At 41.9% G+C, this 20,780-nt stretch overlaps 1 protein-coding gene across 1 annotated transcript in view; it reads left to right on the forward strand.

Moving 5' to 3' along the window:
• Positions 1 to 3,634: 3,634 nt before the first annotated feature.
• LOC136874866 (15-hydroxyprostaglandin dehydrogenase [NAD(+)]) overlaps positions 3,635 to 20,780 on the forward strand; it is a 127,448-nt gene continuing 110,302 nt past the window's right edge. The window contains exon 1 of the mRNA XM_068227920.1: positions 3,635 to 3,779. The gene's annotated coding sequence lies outside the window, so the exon portion shown is untranslated. The remainder of the gene's footprint in view (positions 3,780 to 20,780) is intronic.

Below are 20,780 nucleotides of genomic sequence, written 5' to 3' on the forward strand. Positions count from 1 at the left end.
AATAGTAAACTGCAAAAAGGAGTGAAAGAAATTTAGGAACTCTGCTGACGATAAAATATTTCCTTTAAAATTGTCCAAAAAATATTTCAGCAAGTAAAGGCGAAAGAGGATTTCCCATGGAGAGACGGTAGCGTCTAAATGTAATTCTTATCTCAAAATTATCCCAATCAAAGGATGTCATCCGTAAAGAATGTAGAAATGGCGTAATCGCACTTCGGTGAGTGCAAGTTGGTCTACGTTGGTCAGACAGGTCGGAATTTTAAAATCAGGGTGAAAGGACATATTACTGTAGATCATGGAAATTACGTAAGGTCACTAAGTAGCAGTTTGCTAAGCACCTTACAACAAACAATAATTTCTTCAGTCCGGATCAACATCTCAAAATTCTTCATATTGAAACCAAGGGTTTCATATTAAGTACTTTAAACACACTAAAGTGTGTAAACAATAACCAAAAAAACATGTATAAATGAACGAATTTCCCTTCGTAACCACTCTGTGATTATTAAATTTTACAGCTCCACCCCTTAGCGTATTTCCGCCACCCGATTTTCCTTTGTAATTACGGCCAGTTGTGTTGTATGGAGCTGAATGTCGTCCATTTGCCAAAATTTCATAACGCCAACTGCTTGCCATGGAGATGAGAATGCTCCGTTGGACTACGTGTATCTCTCTTATTGACCATGTAAGAAATGACACAATTCGAGAACAAATGGTTGCCGCTCTGATTGTTGATAATATGAGAGAAAAATGGCTCCGATTGTTTGGCCATACCCTGAGTTCAGCGCCTGGTATTGTTGCCAAATGTGTCTTCCATTTTGATATTGAAGCTATACGCCCCAGAGGACGACCGATGCAGCGTTGGCAAGACACAATAAATGGTGGTGACTTAAAAATCGTCAGACTACAACCTGCCGATGCACGAGACTGGAAAAAATGGCGTTCAATGGCCAAGAAAGCGGACCCTTCACCAGCGGGACAAAGCTAGGAAGAAGCAGAAGAAAAAGAAGACCTTATATTGACATCAAAACTTCACGCTACAAAGGTGTGTTTACATTTTTAATTTAATGCCTTCTGATATTTTAATGTACCTTAGTTTGTAAGAGTAGATACATGGAGTATGTACTGCACCCGTCACCCTGCCCCCTTATGTGCTCCTGTTGAGCTCAGGGACGTGCTCAGCTCTTACTAAGCAGGGGATTCTAAACTTATAAGCATAAGGACAGGAGATGGTTAGCAGCTAACTTATTACGAATGAGAAGTCACAGACAGACAGACAGACAGACAGACAGACAGACAGACAGACAGACAGACAGACAGACAGACAGACAGACAGACAGACAGACAGACAGACAGACAGACAGACAGACAGACAGACAGACAGACAGACAGACATTGCGGAAAATTAAAAAGTGCATTTCCTTGTTGCTGTGGACACGACTGGTCCAGAAATGCCATCCTTTTTAAATTCTGAGCAATGTACAGACAAAACTCTCATTTTATATTTATGGACTAGCTGTACTACCCGGCGTACTCCGCTTGGTTTAGCATGTTTACATTTAAGATTAGTATTACCAGGTAGTTATATTAAAGTGATTTTTTATAGAATTCCTTTCAGGGATATGGATTCTTACCACCTATTAAATAGTTTTAGAGCTATTTAGATGTGTTTGATTTCAAGTTTTAAATGATTTCATTTATGAGTAAAATTTTATCATTGTGGAAGCTCGAATTGATTGGGAAGTATTTGATCCTTTCAAAAAGTTAATAAGTGATAACTTCATGTATTTATCAGTCACGGTATAGATATGATCTACACGATTTCAACTGTCACTGAGACTCTCACCATACATACATACATACATACATATATACATACATACATACATACATACATACATACATACATACATACATACATCTTTATAGACCGTTATGCCTTCCAGCGTTTAGTCGGCAAGCCTCTGTGAATTTACTAAAATAATGTCGCCACAATCCTCGATTTGCAACTAGTGCTGTGGCCTCATTTACGCCTATACATCTTATCTTTAAATCGTTAGAAACTGAGTATAACCATCGTCATATTGGTCTCCCTCTACTTCTCTTACCCTCCATAACAGAGTCCATTATTCTCCTAGGTTCTTTGTCCTCCTCCATTCGCCTCACATGACCCCGCCACTGAAGCCGGTTTATGCGTACAACTTCATCCATCGAGTTCATTCCTAAATTAGTCTTTATCTCCTCATTCCGAGCACCCTCCTGCCATTGTTCCCACCTCTTTGTACCAGCAATCATTCTCGCTACTTTCACCTCTGTTACTTCCAACGTATGGATAAGATATCCTGAGTCCACCCAGCTTCCGCTCCAGTGAAACAAAGTTGGTCTGAAAACATACCGATGTAAAATTTATTTCGTCCGGGAGCTGACTTCCTTCTTAGAGAATACTGTTGGTCGCAACTGCGAGCTCACTGCATTAGCTTTACTGCAACTTGATTCAGTCTCACTTACTATATTACCATCCTGGGAGAACACACATCCTAAATAACTGAAATTATCTACTTGTTCCAGCTTTGTATCACCGATCTGATATTCAATTCTGTTGAATTTCTTACCTACTGACACCAATTTAGTCTTTGAAATGCCAATGTTCATACATACCGGTACTCACTGCACCTACCTTCAGGTGGGAAGATGTTAGGCTGCAGGCTTTCTGCACAATCTGCCATTAAGACCAAGTCGTCAGCATAGGCCAGACTGTTTACTACATTTCCACCTAATTGAATCCCTCCCTGCCACTTTATACCTTTCAGCAGATGACCATGTAAACTACGAACTACAAAGGCGAAATATTACAGCCTTGGCTAACCCCTCTAAGTACCCTGAACCAAGAACTCATTCTACCATCAATTCTCACTGTTGCCCAATTTTCAACATAAATGCCTTTGTTTGATTTTAATAATCTACCCGTGATCCCATAGTCCCCTAGTATGGTGAACATCTTTTCCCTCGGTACCCTGTTATATGATTTTCTAGATCTACGAAACATAAACACAACTGTCTATTCCTCTCGTAGCATTTTTCAATTACTTGGCGCATACTGAAAATCTGACCCTGACGGCCCCTCTGTGGTCTGAAACCACACTGGTTTTCATCCAACTTCCTCTCAACGACTGATCGCACCCTCCCTTCCAAGATGCCAGTGAATACTTTGCCCGTTATACTAATCAAGGAGATACCTCGATAATTGTTGCAATCCTTCCGGTTCCCTTGCATATTATAATTCCAGAAAGTCCAAAATCACCAGTGCTAAGAGTCAGAAGGCTCACCGGGAGCGTCTCAAATCATACGTGGCCGAGTGTCATGAGTCGACTTCCGCGCTTCAGTAACACCTATCACGTGATCAAACATACTGCCGTGACCACGACGCAGCCCCGTTCGAATTATTTCGTTGTGGCTTTCTAGTACAGGAGGCCATGTGTTACAAATACAATGATCGGTTGCGCAGGTGTGTCAAGACAAAACCAAGAACACAAAACATTTCCCATTAACCAGTGGGAAGTGATACCCGTGCATCTTTAAATCAGTGGAGTGCATAATAATATGGTACAGAGACTACTTTCCGATCTGCAATAAGAACCAGGTTGGCGGTGAACACAGCTACACAAGGCCAACTTTTTACTCTCCCCACTCCCTGAAGCAATTATACTTGTTATCTCATTGCTCAGTTGAGTGTTGACTACAACTCCTCAATCGTCGCTTGGCTGTCGTCATTGGTATACGTATGTATTCACGATTCTTCTTTTATTATTCATCAACGTTTCTGTTTTGTGAGGAGGCAGAATGGTCATAGGTTTACTGCGAGTAAATTTGTTTTAATTCATTCGGGGATAATGCGGGCAGTTTTATAGAATATAGAAATGTCTACTTGCGGTCACACTGTTGGACACTCAATGTACCTATATGTTTTGAAGGAAATCCATCTACCACAGTGGCCTAGCCACTCGTTTCCCAATCTAAACATCCTGGGTCAAATCTCAAAGAATTCGAGAGCAATTTTCAATTGGAATAACGTATGGTAACAGGAAAAGGGGGCCGAACTTCAACTCCTGGCGAGGATTGACGGTGATATTTTCTCTTCATCTACTGCATTTTTCACTTTTATTCTTTGTTTTCTATTAGGCCTCCTACCAAGTTGGCAGGTTCGATCCCGCCTCAGCCCGGTTTTCAAATACACCACGTGTCCAGTAGCGGCGATTGGGGATTACAAGTAGAGGGCAAAAAATATGCAGACAATAGAAAGTAGCCGGTTTGAGGGACATAGTGGGTGGGGTGTTATACACATCAAAACTGAACAAAAAAGCTACAAAATGGTAAGTTTTTGATGATCTTTGAGCGAATTTAGACAGGAAGGTAAAGGTTGACTGTTTACCAACTTACGTGCGTCAATAATAGTTTTTTTATATTTTGATTCAATACTATACTTTCACCAAAGAAACAATATTACACACGTATTACAATTAAATAGAAGTACGGCGCGATTATAAAATTAAAAAATCATTTAGTGTTTGCCTACACTCTAAGAAACTAACAGACAATATTAGAGAGACTGCCAGACTGACGAATGCACGCGGCAAGCAGGTGTATCATACCTCCATATCCACGACCTTGGCAAAAAATATACCCCTGTTACCCTTGCTCATAGCATTTGCGAAGTCTCCACTACTTGCTGTGGCGCTATACAAATCGGTTAGCCGCGACGAACGGCATTTTGTGCGTATTTTCGATAGTAATTTTGTTAATAATAAAAAATGTGCACACATTGTTTTTTAATAATAATCCTATAATTCCTAGTTTCAGCCGGCTAAAATGGAATAGAAATGTAACGTTTTCTCTACAAGGTGGGGGGGGGCAACTGTCCCCCCTCACCCCCTTTAGTCGCCTCTACTGCACGTGTCCGTAGATGTACCGCGACGTAAAATAACTCCTGTGGGATAATATTCGAGCAGCTCGGTGTCTAGTCCGGCTCCGTGGTTAAGTGGTTAGCGTGCTGGCCTTTCGTCACAGGGGTCCCGGGTTTGATTCCCGGCAAGGTCGGAATTCTAACCATAATTGGTTAATTCCCCTGGCACGGGGACGGGGTGTAAGTACCGTGTTCATCATCATTTCATCCTCAACACGACGTTCAGGTCGCCTACGGGAGTCAAATCGAAGACCTGCACCAGGCCAGGAGGTCACACGGCATTTCATTTCACCTCGGTTTCTCAGAAAACCGTAAAAATAGTTAGTGTTGGTGATAATGGTGATTACTGTTTTAAGAGGAAGTACAACTGGGCAACCATCCTTTTTTCATAACAGTGATCAGAATTTTTTTTTATAAGATTATCAATTAGTTTTATAGGAGCAATCTTGAACCAAAAGAATTATTTTATGATCTTATACAATCTTAGATTAATGATAGTGTGGCTGATGATGCTCACGAAAAGGAGCGAAACATGTACCATATAAACATCATAATAAATATGTAAGTTTATACTATATTTTTGTTGTAATGAAAAGGTGGCAATTGGCATAACTAAAGGAATTGTATCACAAGTAGATTTTCAATACAGACAAGGAAAATGAAGTTTATAACCTGCAATGTAAGTAAAACGTGTTTCGATATCAAGATGTAATCAGTAGTATAATTGGACAGTTCTGCCGCCACCGCCACCGCCACCGCGGGCTCCCAGAGGCCACCTCCACCGCCACCACAGCCAGAGGCCTGCCAGATACCTCCTCCACCGCCACCACAGCCAGAGGCCTCCCAGAGGCCTCCTCCACCACCACCACAGCCAGAGGCCTCCCAGAGGTCTCCTCCACCACCCGCGGGAAATTTGAATTTGTAAACAAAGCCACGTGCTTTTTGACAGCTATCATCGACAACAACGCATCGCTAACCTCAGTACTGCCATCTTGACGGGCCTAAACCTCAGTAGTACCAACTTAACCTAACTAGCACGAGATTTGAATAGGTAAACAAATCCACGTGTTTTTTGACAGCCACGTGCTTTTTGACAGACAACAACGTATCGCAAACCACAGTGCAGTCATCTTGACGGACCTAAACCTCAGTGCTACCAACTTAACCTCACTAGCGCGAGATTTGAATTTGTAAACAAATCCACGTGCTTTTTGACAGCTATCATCCGCCATCTTTAAACTACAGAGCACCGTGCTGCCCTCTTTATCGCAGTAGCTGCAAATTCGTCACCTGTCATCGGCAGTGTTGCCATCTTGGCGGGCCTAAACCTTAGTGCTACCAACTTAACCTCACTAGCGCGAGATAAACAAATCCACGTGCTTTTTTGACAGCTGTCATCCGCCATCTTTAATCTATAGAGCACAGTGCTGCCCTCTTTAGCTACTTACCTTTGAAATGTGGTGGCGGATAATTTGAAAAATGCTTTTTGACAGCAGCCATCTTTAATCTAGAGAGCACCGTGCTGCCCTCTTAAACAAACTCACGTGCTTTTTTCTGACAGCTATCATCCGCCATCTTGCATCACAAACCTCAGTGCTGCACTCTTTAGCTAGATACCTTTGAAATGTGGTGGCGGCAATTTGAAAAATTCTACATTCTCTTGTTTGGAAACAAACCCATGCGCTTTTTTGACAGCTATCATCCGCCATCTTTAATCCAGAGAGCACCGTGCTGCCCTCTTTAGCTACTTACCTTTGAAATGTGGTGGCGGCAAATTCCACGTGCTCTTGTTTGGAAACAAATTCCACGTGCTCTTGTTTGAAAACAAGCTCACGTGCTTTTTTTCTGACAGCTGTCATCCGCCATCTTGCATCACAAACCTCAGTGCTGCAGTCTTCAGCTAGATACCTTTGAAATGTGGTGGCGGCAATTTGAAAAATTCTATGTGCTCTTGCTTGCAAACAAAGCCACGTGCTTTTTTGACAACTGTTATCCGCCATCTTTAATCAATAGAGCACTGTGCTGCTATCATGCGGGCAATTTCGTCAGCTGTCATCCGCCATCTTTCATCCACAGAACACCGTGCTGCCCTCTGTAGTAGCGGGCAATTTCAAAAGTTCTGTTAGCTGTCATCCGCCATCTTTAATCAAGAGAGCACCGTGCTGCCATCTTTAGGTAGATACCTTTGAAATGTGGTGGCGGCAAATTGAAAAATTCCACGTGCTCTTGTTTAGTAAACAAACTCACGCGCTTTTTGTCAGCTGTCATCCGCCATCTTTAATCTATAGAGCTCAGTGCTACACTCTTTAGGTACATACCTTTGAAATATGGTGGCGGATAATTTAAAAAGAAAAATTCTACAGCAGCCATCTCTCGACGCTAATTGCATAAGGTGGTGGCTATACATGACTCCTTAAGGGTGCTTACGCAAGATGGCTGCTATACACAGGTTCTTATGAGACGCCCTTGGGATGCTTGCGCAAGATGGCAGTTATACATGGCTCCTTATGAGATGCCCTAGGGATGCTTGCGCAAGATAGCGGACACAAGATGGCGGCTATACACAACTCCTTATGAGACGCTTTAAGGGTGCTTGCGCAAGATGGCTGCCGCTCTTATGAAGAAAGCTAGCTTAGAGGCTAACGTGTCGTGCTAGTTCGATTCATTAAATTTGGGGCTTAAATGCAAAATGTTAAATATCTCGAAAACGGTGCACCGTAGAGCTAAACGGACAAAATTTTTCTGCCTAACACTCAGGTTCGCAGTATGAGGAACATGATAGCATAAGAAAAACATAGTCTATCAACGGTTCGGTTCTTACTTAGGCCCTTTGGCATTCGCTCTGTTTTAGCTTGTATTGAAGCGAGTCTTCATAACATGATCAGGCCTAGCTATGGTAGAGAGTATAACGTACCGTGCTGATTCGATTCATTAAATTTGGGGCTTAAATGCAAAATGTTAAATATCTCGAAAACGGTGCATCGTAGAGCGAAACGGATAAAATTTTTCCACCTGATACCTAGGTTTGCAGTATCAGGAACAAGAAAAAACATAGTCTAATGATGAGATCGACGGTTCGATCCCTACTTAGGCCCTTTGGCATTGGCAGCTATCTAATTCTACAAGATGGCGGCTATACATAGCTTCTTATGAGGCAGCTTAAGAGCGCTTGCACAAGATGGCTGCTGCTCTTATGAGACGCCCTAGGGGTGCTTGCGCAAGGTAGCAGCGACAAGACGGCGACTATACACAGCTTCTTATGATACGGCCTAGAGGTGCTCACACAAGATGGTGGCTGCTCTGATGAAGAAAGCTAGCTTTGCATCGTGCAGGTATCTTTACAGCACTAAACTTCATACCTTTGAAATGTGTTGGCAGGTAATTTGAAAAATTCGACGTGCTTTTTCTTAACAGCAGCTATCTTTAAACAATAGCGGCTATACATAGGCTGTTAAGGCCTCCTCTTATGTCAAGGCATAGCTCTATCGAACAAGTTTAAATCTGCATCGGGATAGCTAGAGTAAGCACGTGCTGCAGTGATGACGTCATTATGCATGTTTAGACTTGCAAATCACTAAAGAAACATAACAAGACTAGAATCGAACACTGCACTCTATGCTGTTAACTTTATCATGTGATCGGAACATCGATTGAAGTGTTTAGAACACTAAATAAGTGATCTAGGCTAAAATAGAACACTGTACTCGAACCAACATGTGTTTAGAACATGTCAGGGGATACCTTTGTTCTAAGAAGATTAGATTACCGCACATTCCTTGTAGGGCTAATAGGCTAAAGGGCTAATGGGCAAAAGGGCTAAAGGGCTAATGGGCTAAAGGGCTAAAGTGCAAGGGTGCCTCTCCTCTCTTTATCCGGGCTTGAGACCGGCTCTACAACTAGAGGCGGAGTTAACACCCTAAGGAAGGGAGAATGTTGGGAAATAATCTATACGAATATAGCTACTCGATCGACTATATACTACAGATGGATAACTTAGGTGAGGGTAAGCGCTTACTTAATAATACCTATACGACGTAATTCATGCTCTATTTCAAAAATATCTTCTTTGTACTGTGTGTAACCAGCATCATGATAGGCTCTTAGCAGTTGTAAACGTTTTACCAGTACGTTGGGGTCTTTACAGTAGCTTATATCTACATAGGGTAACAGAGGCTCGTTGTGAACTTTGAGTCTATATGCAGACAGTTGATGTGTAGGGACTTGTTTTGATGTAATACGTGCTTCAGCAGTAGCGTTTCTAGGTACAAACTTAACTTGTTTCGATAGCGATGAAGCGTTGAAATTTCCTTCTTCTTTACCTTGCATCTCTTCTTGAGATGTTTGCACTGCGACAGAACGTGTAGTAGGCTTAGTAAATGAAGTAAAATCATCAAGCTGTAATGGCAATGAAACATTCAGATTTTCTTCTTCTACTTTCCCTTTACTACAGTTTTGATCAACATCATTATCCTTATTATCATAATCACGATCTTGCCTCTCTTTATCTTGAAGTTTGTGCTTAGTAACAGAACTCGCAGCAAGTCTAGACAACAAGGGAGAATTAAAAATCTCTCGCAGAGGTGTACTTTTTAAACATAAATCAGTGTTCGCTGGAATATGGTTGAGCTCTTTGTATTTTGTTCCCGATGAAGCTACATTACACGCGGCTTCATGACGTTGAGCGTTGTATGCGTTCTTGAAGTCTCTTCTACAATGTTTGCATTGAAAAATTGTCCTACATGATATCTCATGACGTCTCCTGTGATAGCTTCGGGAAAATGCTTTTCCACACTCTTCGCAAATATACCTAGAAATAGGTTTTCCCATGACGGACTTTTACCTTCTGCTAACAGATTCTTCTTTAAATCTACTTGACATTTGTTACTCTCTACTTCGATGATGCGAACAGCTTAGCGATTAACAGTAAACTAACACAAAAGCGTATAAGCAAGGTAGCAACAGTAAGGTTTAAGCCCATCAAGATGGCAAGAGTGAGGTTAGCGACGTTCTGTTGTTGGATTTCAAATTCCGCGCTATAACATGCATAAGATGGCAGCCTTGAGGTTTACCACCGTAAAGATGGCAGCAGTGAGGTTAGCGACGCTCTATTGTCCTTCAATGTGAGGTTAGGGTTCGTCAAGAAGACAGCTGTCAAGAAAGCACGTGGCTTGGTTTACCAAACAAGAGCACGTGGCAGTGACGTCACGGTCGCGTAGTATGCTGCTTCAGCATGCAAAGTTCAATGTTTTATTGCTAGGGCCTGTCTCGGAGAGGTATTCTTATAATAATATTTTAAATAACGAACTAGAGCAACCCCTGTGACGTAATATTTCATACGTATTGAACATGCTAAAATGCTGCTTCAGGCAGATGCTATGATGTCGCTTAGTTAACATGTTCAATACCTTAGCCATCCTATGTCATTAAGCTAGTTAGCTTACAGGTCCTAGGATGAAGCATGGTCAGCGTATCGTCTCCCTTAGCTACATCTCCTAATTTCGTAGACCTCGAGCGCAACTCATCCTGAATATATTGAGTGAGTTATTAATACAGGGTAACAGAGGGCATAGAAAGCGATCAGTAAATACCGCTCACTTGTTTACCATGTTTCATCTTGTTTAGGAGAGAGACAGCACGTAAAGCATAGGTAGATTTCAAGATCACTTTCAAGGTCTGATAAATGTGTTAACACTCGTCTTTTGTTTGCATCAGGTCGATTTATAACAGAGATGTATCTTTTATGTAATGTGAGTGTTGCAGTTTAAATCTCTTCCTGTTAATAGAAAATCATCTGTCATGGAACAACCCATTCCTCGCTGTATTTTCAAAGTGTGTGGAAAACATTTCTCCAGGGCTATCACAATAGACATCATGATACGTTGTGTAGGACAATTTTTCAGTGCAAACACTGTAAAAGTCAGTTCAAGAACGCTTACAACGAACATCATCATGCGAATGCTTGTAGTGTAGCTACGTGGAGAAAAAAATTAAAGAGCTCAAACGTATTCAAACAGATACTGATTTTTTTTAACAAGTACACCTTTACGAGATATTTTAAATTCTACCTTATTGTCTAGGCCTGCTATAAGTTATGTTACTATATACACATCTCAAGATAAAGAGAAGCAGGAAAAAGAAGAAGGACTCAACGTTTCTTTACTATCAGAGTTTTTACTTTCTACTTCATTGCCCAAGCTACTATATGTTCTGTCACCGTACGAGAATTTCATTAAGAAGAGAAGCAAGATGAAGTAGAAGAAGAAGAATATGATTTAAACTCCCCTTTACCATCAAAGTGGTTAATTTTTTACCTACAGACGCCATTTCAGAAGCACGTACTATATCAAAAAAAGTTCTACCGTTTCCCACACATCACCTTTTTGCACGTAGTCTCAATATTAACAACAACCAAATGTAGATGTAGGATACTATAAAGGCCCCAACCTACTCGTAAAACGTCTGCAGCTGCTAAGAACCCAGCAAGTTGCTGGTTACATAGAGTATGGAGCAGAAATTCTGGAAATAGAGCAAGAATTACGTCGTGCGGGTATTATTGAGCAGTAGCTCTTCAAAGTGAACACCTCACCTCTAGGCTATCTCTCTCTACAGTACCTCACCCTAAACACTTTCCTATATTCTTACCCCTATACGAGACTGTCCAAAATGACGTCGACTTCCTTTCCAATGTGTTGAATGGCATTGATCTGTGTCGGGTCCACCCTCAGTCCCGTGGTTAACACAAAGTGTTGGTAGGGGCTTTCTTCCTTGAGCACAATCATGGTTACCCCGGTGATGGTGAATTCGGTGGTCAGGGTGGTCTTCTTCCTCAAGTGCAATGATGCGCACCTTTTTAGCATGAATTGCAGACCTTGCCAGTTTACCTTCATTCTGTAACATATAGTAGACGTTGATGTTGCAAATTCCCTAATAACTTCCTCCCCTTCATGGTGTTAACTCCACCTCTAGCTGTGGAGCCAGGCGCAAACCCGGATAAAGGAGGAGAGATATCCTAAATCGAACACAAGTTCACAGATGAAGACCTCAGAGCATCTAGCAAATGTCAATATCAGACATCATAATGGGCGCTAGAACCCTCGTCCTTCTGCGTGAACCGAGCGTACCTTTACCATCTCAGCTAGGTAGCTCTCAAACATTATTCACAATGACTAAATTATTGCATCTCAACATCGCTACTCAGAATCGAAACAGAGAATTAGCCTAGCCTTCTATGTCCTCCTTTGAGAATTACGTCGTCAGCTGTCACCTCTAGATTCGAGAGACTTTAGTCAGAAAATTGTTAAGGCTGGTGGTCTGGCAAATGATATTACGGCAAGCTCGCAACGTTTGTAACTCTTCACACCTCAACTACTAAGCTTAGCAATAGAAGCTAGTAAGAATCAACTCTCCGAGTCAGAAGAAGCTCTTCAACCTCTATGCCCGTAAGAGTCTTTCAGCTCTTTTAGGCTATACGTACCCGTTAGCATATACGTAACCTCTTTGGCATATTTGCTCATATAAACCCTGTAGTCTTTTAGCTTATTAAATCCCTTTAGTAAACATTTTGCCCTTTAGTGCCCTTAAGCCCACTCTAGAGCCCCTTAGTGCCGTTTGACCTTTAGAACCCTTTAGCCCCTTAGTGTCCTTTAGTGCCCTTTAACCCTTTGTGCCCTTTATCCCCTTAGCCATTCAGTGCCCTTTAGATCTTTAGAAACATTTAGCCCTTGAATTCCGTTAGTGCCCTTTTGCCCTTTAGTGTCATTTAGTGCCCTTTTGACCTTAGGCTCTTAGTGCCCTTTAACCCTTTTCGCCCTTTACCCCTTAGCCATTCAGTGCCCTTTAGATCTTTAGAAACATTTAATCCTTGAATTCCTTTAGTGCCCTTTAGCCCTTTTAGTGTCCTTGAGCCTTTTAGTACTTGTTAGCCCTTTAGTGCCATTTAGTCGTTTATTGCTCTTTTGTATAGCAGCCATCTTGTCCAGTAACCCTTGCATCAGCTCCCGAGCTTTATTTTAAAAACTCTCCACAGTTGTACCCATAAGAATAATATATAGCGGCTCTCTTGCCTAGTATAGCGGTTAGGTTAAGGCTGGGTTCGAATCCAAGCCTGTAATGTTAAGCTTGTACTCTTATCGGATGGGCATCCCCGGGCTTCGAACATGGGTCTGTAAAGTTAACGACCCTGTAAGATTGGCGCTTCTCTGAGATTAAGCCTGGAGTCGAATCCTGGTTCGTAAGTTTAAGCTTGGATTCTCATGTGGTCAACCCGGGTCGAACTTTAGGTCTGTACGGTCCGTGAAGAGGACAGTACCCTACTGTTTCTGGGTCCAATCACCACATTCGATCAGCCATGCAGTGCCTTTATGTGAAGTGAATGCATCTTCTGGAGCACCGATCCTACAGAACAACTTCTCGAAGCCGACGACACACAGACTGGTGGGAGATGTGTGACCCAGAGGCTGTTCCGAGGTGTCGATTCAGTGCAGATGCTGTGCTGATTGGACGTGTTCGGACACTTACGGTAGGTAACGATCCTGACGCTGGGTTATAGCACGTGATCAACTTTGCCCCTACGGCCATTGAGTGTTTCTTCCCTCTTGGAATCTTCTACACAGCCATAAAATGACGCTTCAGGCTACGTTTATTTCCTGGCCGACCTGGTGCTAATTGTGGCCGGCCTCAAATCTGCTGATGATCCGACCACTTGTGTTTTCTATGCCACCCTGCCTCCCTATCACTCAAACTGTGTGCCAGACAGCGACGCAACGTTAGGACTTGCAAGGCCTGCGATGCAGGCGGGCCCGGAGCTAAGGGGCCTGCAGATTTTCCCAGAAAAATGTAGATAAATGATTGAATAATTTCACTCGAATGCCACTCTGCACGCGAAACGTGAAATCGTGTTGTGTTTGTAAATGGACCGAAAAAGTTTGTTTTCACTGTTCTTTTGTAGAGTAAATGTCGGATGGTTGCATATACCCCTACTTGTAAATTAATGGGTGGTTAAGTTTCTAGAAAACAGAACTCAGAGAATTAGAGTAGGTGAAGCGTTGTCTGATCCTGTTATGATTAAGAGGGGTTCCCGCAGGGCAGTGTTATTGGACCTTTATGTTTTCTTATATATTAAAAATAAGAGTATAGATCTGGAATCACAGATAAGGATATTTGCGGATGATGTTGTACTGTATAGAGTAGTAAATTAGCTGCACGACTGTGAGCGACTGCAGGGGGACTTAAACAATGTAGTGAGATGGACAGCGGACAATAGTATGAATGTAATGAATGAAAACCTACAACCTGTTTTCCAGTCATTGACCTGGTCAGGTATGGAATGAATGAAGCCCCCACCTTGCGGCGAGGATAGGAATTGTGCCGGCTGCCGAGGCCTGTCGCACTCCTCTGGGGCAATGATTAATGACTGACGGACAAAATGAAATGATAATGGAGAGTGTTGCTGGAGTGAACGATGACAGGGAAAACCGGAGTACTTGGAGAAATCCCTGTCCGGCCTCCGCTTTGTCCAGCACAAATCTCACATGGAGTGACCGGGATTTGAACCACGGAACCCAGCGGTGAGAGGCCATGCGCTGCCGCATGAGCTATGGAGGCTTCTTTGGTATGAATGTAAATGGGATGGAAAGTCAAGTTGTAAGTTTCACCAAGGGGAAAAGTCCTCTCAGTTTTAATTATTTTGTTGATGGGGTGATAGTATCTCATGGGGAACAATGTAAGTACCTAGGTGTTAATATAATGAATAATATTCATAATCATCATATTAACGAGGTAGTTAAGAAAGGTTGCAGATCTTTTCACATGGATATGAGAGTAGTAAGGATGTAAAGGGGAGGGCGTATAGGTTTCTGGCAAGACCGCGGTTAGAGTATGACTCCAGTGTATGGGACCGTCACCAGGACAACTTGATACGAAAAATGGAAAAAAAAAATCAAAGGAAAGCAGTTCGATTTGTCCTGGGTGATTTGCGACAAGGTAGTAGTGTTACTAAAATGTTGCAAACTTCGGGTTAGGAAGACTTCGGAGTAAGTTAGATGAGATGCTCGACTATAGTATGTTTGGAGCTGTCAGTGGTGAGTTGGCGTGGAATGACATAAGTAGAAGGATAAGCTCGAGTGGAGCTTTTAAATGTAGGAATGATCACAATATGATGATAAACTTGGAATTCAAGAGAACATATAGAGGATGAGGAGTAAGGGATTGGAATAAATTATCAAGGGAAATGTTCGATAAATTTCCAAGCTCGTTGAAAATATTTAAAAGAAGGCTAGGTGATCAATTATAAATAAATATAAATATGAAATAAACAAGTGATAACAATTGATAGGTAATCTGCTACATGGGCGATAGCCCTAAATGCATATCATTGTTGACTGATGATTGACTGATTATTGTTGTTGTATTGAGTTTAAAACAGCTGTCTCTCGCAACACGAGCTTTCTCACAAGTATTTGTGCCAAGATTTTATTATTAAAGAAACAGTGAAAACTTGTACCAAAATCTCGAGTATAACTAATTATTTCGGTTGCTGTTTCTTCCGCGAAACCATCCGTTACGCCTCTGGTGCCAAACGCACACAACACGCGGTCAGACCCACAGTACCCAAGATCTCTGGCCACACGGACTGTTTAAGAACATAATGCGGTCTCGTAATGAACTGCCATATTTGCCACGTGTTTTCGTGTTTACAGCTACAGTTTAGTCCTCACGTCATCGCCATTACGCAATGATTTCTCGTGGATCTCCCAGATCCCTTAACTTATGGACATGAGTGTAGTTTCCTAGGCCACAAAGCTCCCCATGACTGCTACCATTGGCTGAGAACTATACAAGGATATCGGAATTATGATTATTAGTCCCTTCGAATGAAAGTAGGGATCTTCTGTCTTTGTCTTACAATTCCACAGAAATTTATTGACAAGGAGTGTTTGTGCTATCTTTCGCTGGCAGCTCAGGTACTATAAGTAATGGCACACTCGAGGCAATATATAATGATACTGTCATGTCACTGGTGGCTTATAGAAAATGAGCTCAGTACAGACATGTCATATCTGAACTGATGAACGATTTCATCTAATGTTTGAAATAAATAGTGAGACTTTGAACGATATTAAAACCGTGTTCACTTTTCACACTCTAATTACTCAGTATCAATGGCCCGCTCGACAAGCAGTAACAGCATTCGAACTCACGACCGATATGAGATAGCACTCACGACCAGAACAACATCACCTGCCGCGTATAATAATCAGGTACTTAGAACCACACCAAAATACTGAATACCCACTTCTTAAACACATACCGTATATCCATTCATAGTTCAAATCACTTCCATCTACGTGTCATCCTGGAGTACCGACCAGTAGCGATTAAATGAAAAGTTTTCAAACTGTCTCTACTTGAAGGGTCGTCCAGTTACAAACCGAGTAAATTGGGCTTCAGCACAGCGGCTAGTGAACTTGTAGCCCTACATTCGGGAGGCGGAGGGGCTGGTACCAATTGGCACTCCTGAAAATTACTTTCCGTGGTTTTCCATTCTTCTGCACTAAGACGAATGCCGGGACAGTTCCTTTATAGGCCACGGCCGCACCCGCCTCACCTTCTTCGTCAATCACATCACCAACACAAATTTCCTCTGCCTGAGAGACTTGGAAACCGGCTAGGAGGTTCGCCGTACCCTGTCCAGCTAACGAATGAGTATTTTACACCCCTGCCCACCACCCGTTTCAATCCTTCCCTCACAACTTTTGAATGTTTTCCGTGTACTGAACTTACTGTCCTTATAGAAGATTAGTATTTATTGCTGAACATAACAGGCTTCCACCCAATACATATTCTTATTCACATCAGGTTATAAATTAAAATTAATTAAAATAAAATAAGTAAAACAAATTAAATTCTATATCTATATGGGCCTTGAACAACTCATTCTCGGAGGTCCAGTGGCCATGGCATTTCGGCAAACAGCATATAAGCTAACAATGGTATTTGACATATTAAAATGGCATGATAGAATAAAATAGTTGACGTAAAGTTAAGGCATATGATAATAAAGAGCAAGTTGTCGCAACCATGTGAACCCACTTCTACCTCCTACCCTGTCAGCATATCTAATGGAATTATTACTACATGCTGACGTTGTCTTAGCCTCTAAAGTACTGAGTGCCAATCTCTTTCTGACCTATTTATACTGACTACTTCACTATTTACATTCCATGCCATATACTACCTCGTATTTCTCTGAGACATTGTTTTCTCACTGCGTATAAAACTTATTCAAGCCACTGTCATTCCTCCACTGATTTGCTATCCATATAGTAATTTTTTGTTCATCTCTTTGTTTACACATTTTTTGCTGCTTAGCATTTAAGAATTTTGCCCTTAATTTCTCTGTTCCTATACAATCACAAAGAAAATGTAAGTCATCATGTTCAGCCTCACATAGTATACACTGAGAGCTCTCCCAGCTCCTATTCTACCCTTAATTTCTATGCATCCCCATCAGCCGGCATAGTAACCCACCCTTTAATCTTCCGTCCCCAAATCTTATACTTAGTTTGGAGAACTGGTATACCTTGTAGAACAGGCTAAGCGAAGGCCTTTCCCTACATTCTTCCAAACATTTCTGGATCTGTATGTCCTTAATTCTCATTCTTAGGGCCCGCTGCATTCTGCTATTGCTCCCCTCCCATCCCTCTCGCCAAATATATCCCATACCCAGTTCCTCAACATAACTTTTGATTTTTGCTAGGCAACCCTCATCATACACTCCTTCGAGTTCATATCTATATATTTCCTGCAGTAGAATGCCGCCGCTTCCTCGTCTTAGTCTAGTCCAATAGTTTAATACCCTTTTGACACAGTCCAACTCAATAAACTCTCCACATAAGATTAGCGCCCTCACATTAGCTGTATTTTGCGGTAGCCTCATAACAGCCTTGCTGAACTTATATATTATTTGATTCAGGCTATCCCTTTTCTCTTCTAATCCCCACGTTTCAACCCCATATAGAGCTCTGCTTAGGACAAGAGATTTTAGTAATAGCCTAAGTATTTTATAGCTTGCTCCTGGGTATTTGGCGACTAGAATTTTTATTGCTACAATTGCTGCAACCCCCTCATCTTTCATCTCTTTATGTGGTCGTCCCAACCTCCTTTTCTATTCATTATCATTCCTAAATATTCTAATATATCTACTTCCTCTATTCTTGCCCCTTGTATCCACCATTCCCTTACATTTTTACCCTCCTTCTTCTGCTTACAATCATCACCTTTGTTTTATTATAGTTAATTTAGAGCGACCACTTATTTGCATAATCTACTAATTTATCCAGACTTTTCTTTAGTCCACACCTGGTCAGCGTCGTTAACAGAATATCATCAGCGAAGATCAGTCCTGGGATCTCTATATTACCCACTACCGGTAGAGCCCACCTATCGCCTCCATGCTCATCCAACATATAATTTATAAATAGTATAAATAATACGGGCGATAATTTACACCCTTGTTTGAGGCCCTGCTTGCACTCTATCGGTTTGCTTATTAAATTGTTCTCTAGTTTGACGCTACTATATACTCTTTGATACAGCGCCTCTACCGCACGTATCATTTTCATAGAGACTCCCAGCCTCCCTAGTTTTTCTATTAACGCCTTTCTGCTCACCGTGTCGAACGCTTTCTCAAAATCTACTGCTGCTAGAAAGCTTCTTTTTTCCCGCACTATGTATTTCTCCGCTAGCATTCTCACAATCATGATATTATCTATCGTTTGCCTCCCCCTCCTGAAACCTCCCTGGTATTTAGAGATTATGCCGTTGTTTTCAGCCCAGTCTCTTGGTCTATTGGCTAGGACACCTGTGTAAACTTTGCTCAATGAGTCTACCAGGGTTATACCTCGGTAGTTATTGGGTAAATTTCTATTTCCTTTCTTTTTGTATATTGCGTATATTATCCCATATTCCCATTCCTTCGGTACCTTTGCTCCGTTGAAAATCCTGTTGAATAGATTTACAATTCCTTCTAACATCTGACCGTATTTACTTATTTGTTTCCAGCATACATTACTAATACCACTCCTCCCCCCCCCCCCCGCCCCTAGCCGCTGATTTTATCTTCAGATTCCCAATCACCTCCTTAACTTCTTCTGGCGTGATATCCCTATCTAGTTCGTGGATGCTTGCTTCCACGTTGGACCATACGGCCTGCTTTCTTTCCTTATACTCCCAATCGTCCTTTCCTCCTAATAGCTCGCTAAAATATGTCACTCATTTTACATAGTCAATATTCATTTTCTGCGGACCCTTCCCTCCTTTATTTATCATATTTATTCTCTCCCAATTGTTTTCAGTCATATTAATACTGCATTCCTTATTTATTAGCTCTGATTGGTCCTTCAACCACTTCTTCTTCTTCTCCGCAATTTTTCTTTTGTACTCTTTCCTCAATCTACAAAATGCTTCACGATCTTTGTTCGTTACTTTTGCTCTGTACTCTTTTAATGCTCCTAGCGCTGCTCTTCTACAAACCTCACATTCTCTATCATACCAGCCATCCCCTTCTATTTTTTCCTTCTGCTGTGCTCAACTACCCGTATCACTCTCCTTATAGGGTATTCTAACAGCTCGAGCGCTCTGTCTATGTTATTTTCCATCAGCGCCCTTTCCCAGCCAGTTCTAATTAACTGTAGGCATTGAGGGGTATGAGGGAGGAGTTGGAAAGTTTGAGGGAGATAATTAGGATTCTCACAGAAGACAGGAAGGAAGATAGGACTCCCTCAAACAATGTACAGGTTACAGTAGGTGTACAAGAGGGAGGGGAAAGAAAGGGAGGAGTTGTAGAAGACAGGTGGTCTAATGTTCTAAGGGGAAGGAGATTGCAGGCCAAGGGCTCTATTCAGGATCAAAATTCAGGACAGGTGTCTGTGAAAAATCGGTACGAGTCACTCCAGGTAGAACAACAGAGGGAAGATGAGGGACAGGGAACTGTTCCTGAGATGCGTGGAAGTAGGAGGATGGGAAAAGGTAGGAAAGGGAAATGTAGAGTAGAGGATAGGAAAAGACAGGTGGAACAGGGTCATGGGAAGGAGAAAAGGGAGGAGGAAGTAGCTTCTGCAGCTATCAGGAAAGATAGGGCTGACCAGGAGGGGAGGGGATCAAATGAGGTGGGTAGATTTGAGGCTCTGGTCATGGGGGATTCCATCGTTAGACACGTGGGGAAAGTGTGTGGAGGAAAGGGAACCAGGGTAGAATGTTATCCAGGAATTAGGTTGAGGCAGATGATGTTGAGGAAAGTAGAAGAGAGGGAGGAGGGGAAGGAGAAGGTGGTAGTGTTTCACGTTGGTACCAACAACGTAAGGCAAGCTGATATAAGTACCAACATAGTTGGAGATGTGTGGGATCTAGTAAATGCAGCACGGGTGAAGTTTAAGAAAGCGGAGATTGTTATTAGTGGAATACTGTGTAGGAGGGATACTGACTAAAGGGTGATTGGGGATTTAAATGAGACTGTGGAGTGGGTATTTGGAAAACTGGGAGTGAAATTTCTAGATCCTAATGGGTGGGTAGGAGATAGGGATCTGCGCTCGGATAGCCTTCATTTAAACCGCAGTGGTACGTATAAGTTAGGAAATTTGTTTGGAAGGGTAATAGGGAGGTACATTCAGGGAAATGGGATGGCCTAGGGAGCGGTGATAAGGGAACAGGGAACTGGAAATCAAGTAGGGATGACATAAAATGTTAGTGTTGAACTGTAGAAGTATTGTAAAGAAAGGAATAGAATTAAGCAATTTAATAGATATATTTACCAGATATTGTA

This window comes from Anabrus simplex, chromosome 5, assembly GCF_040414725.1.
Source record: "Anabrus simplex isolate iqAnaSimp1 chromosome 5, ASM4041472v1, whole genome shotgun sequence".
In the NCBI taxonomy this organism is placed as follows: Eukaryota; Metazoa; Arthropoda; class Insecta; order Orthoptera; family Tettigoniidae; genus Anabrus; species Anabrus simplex.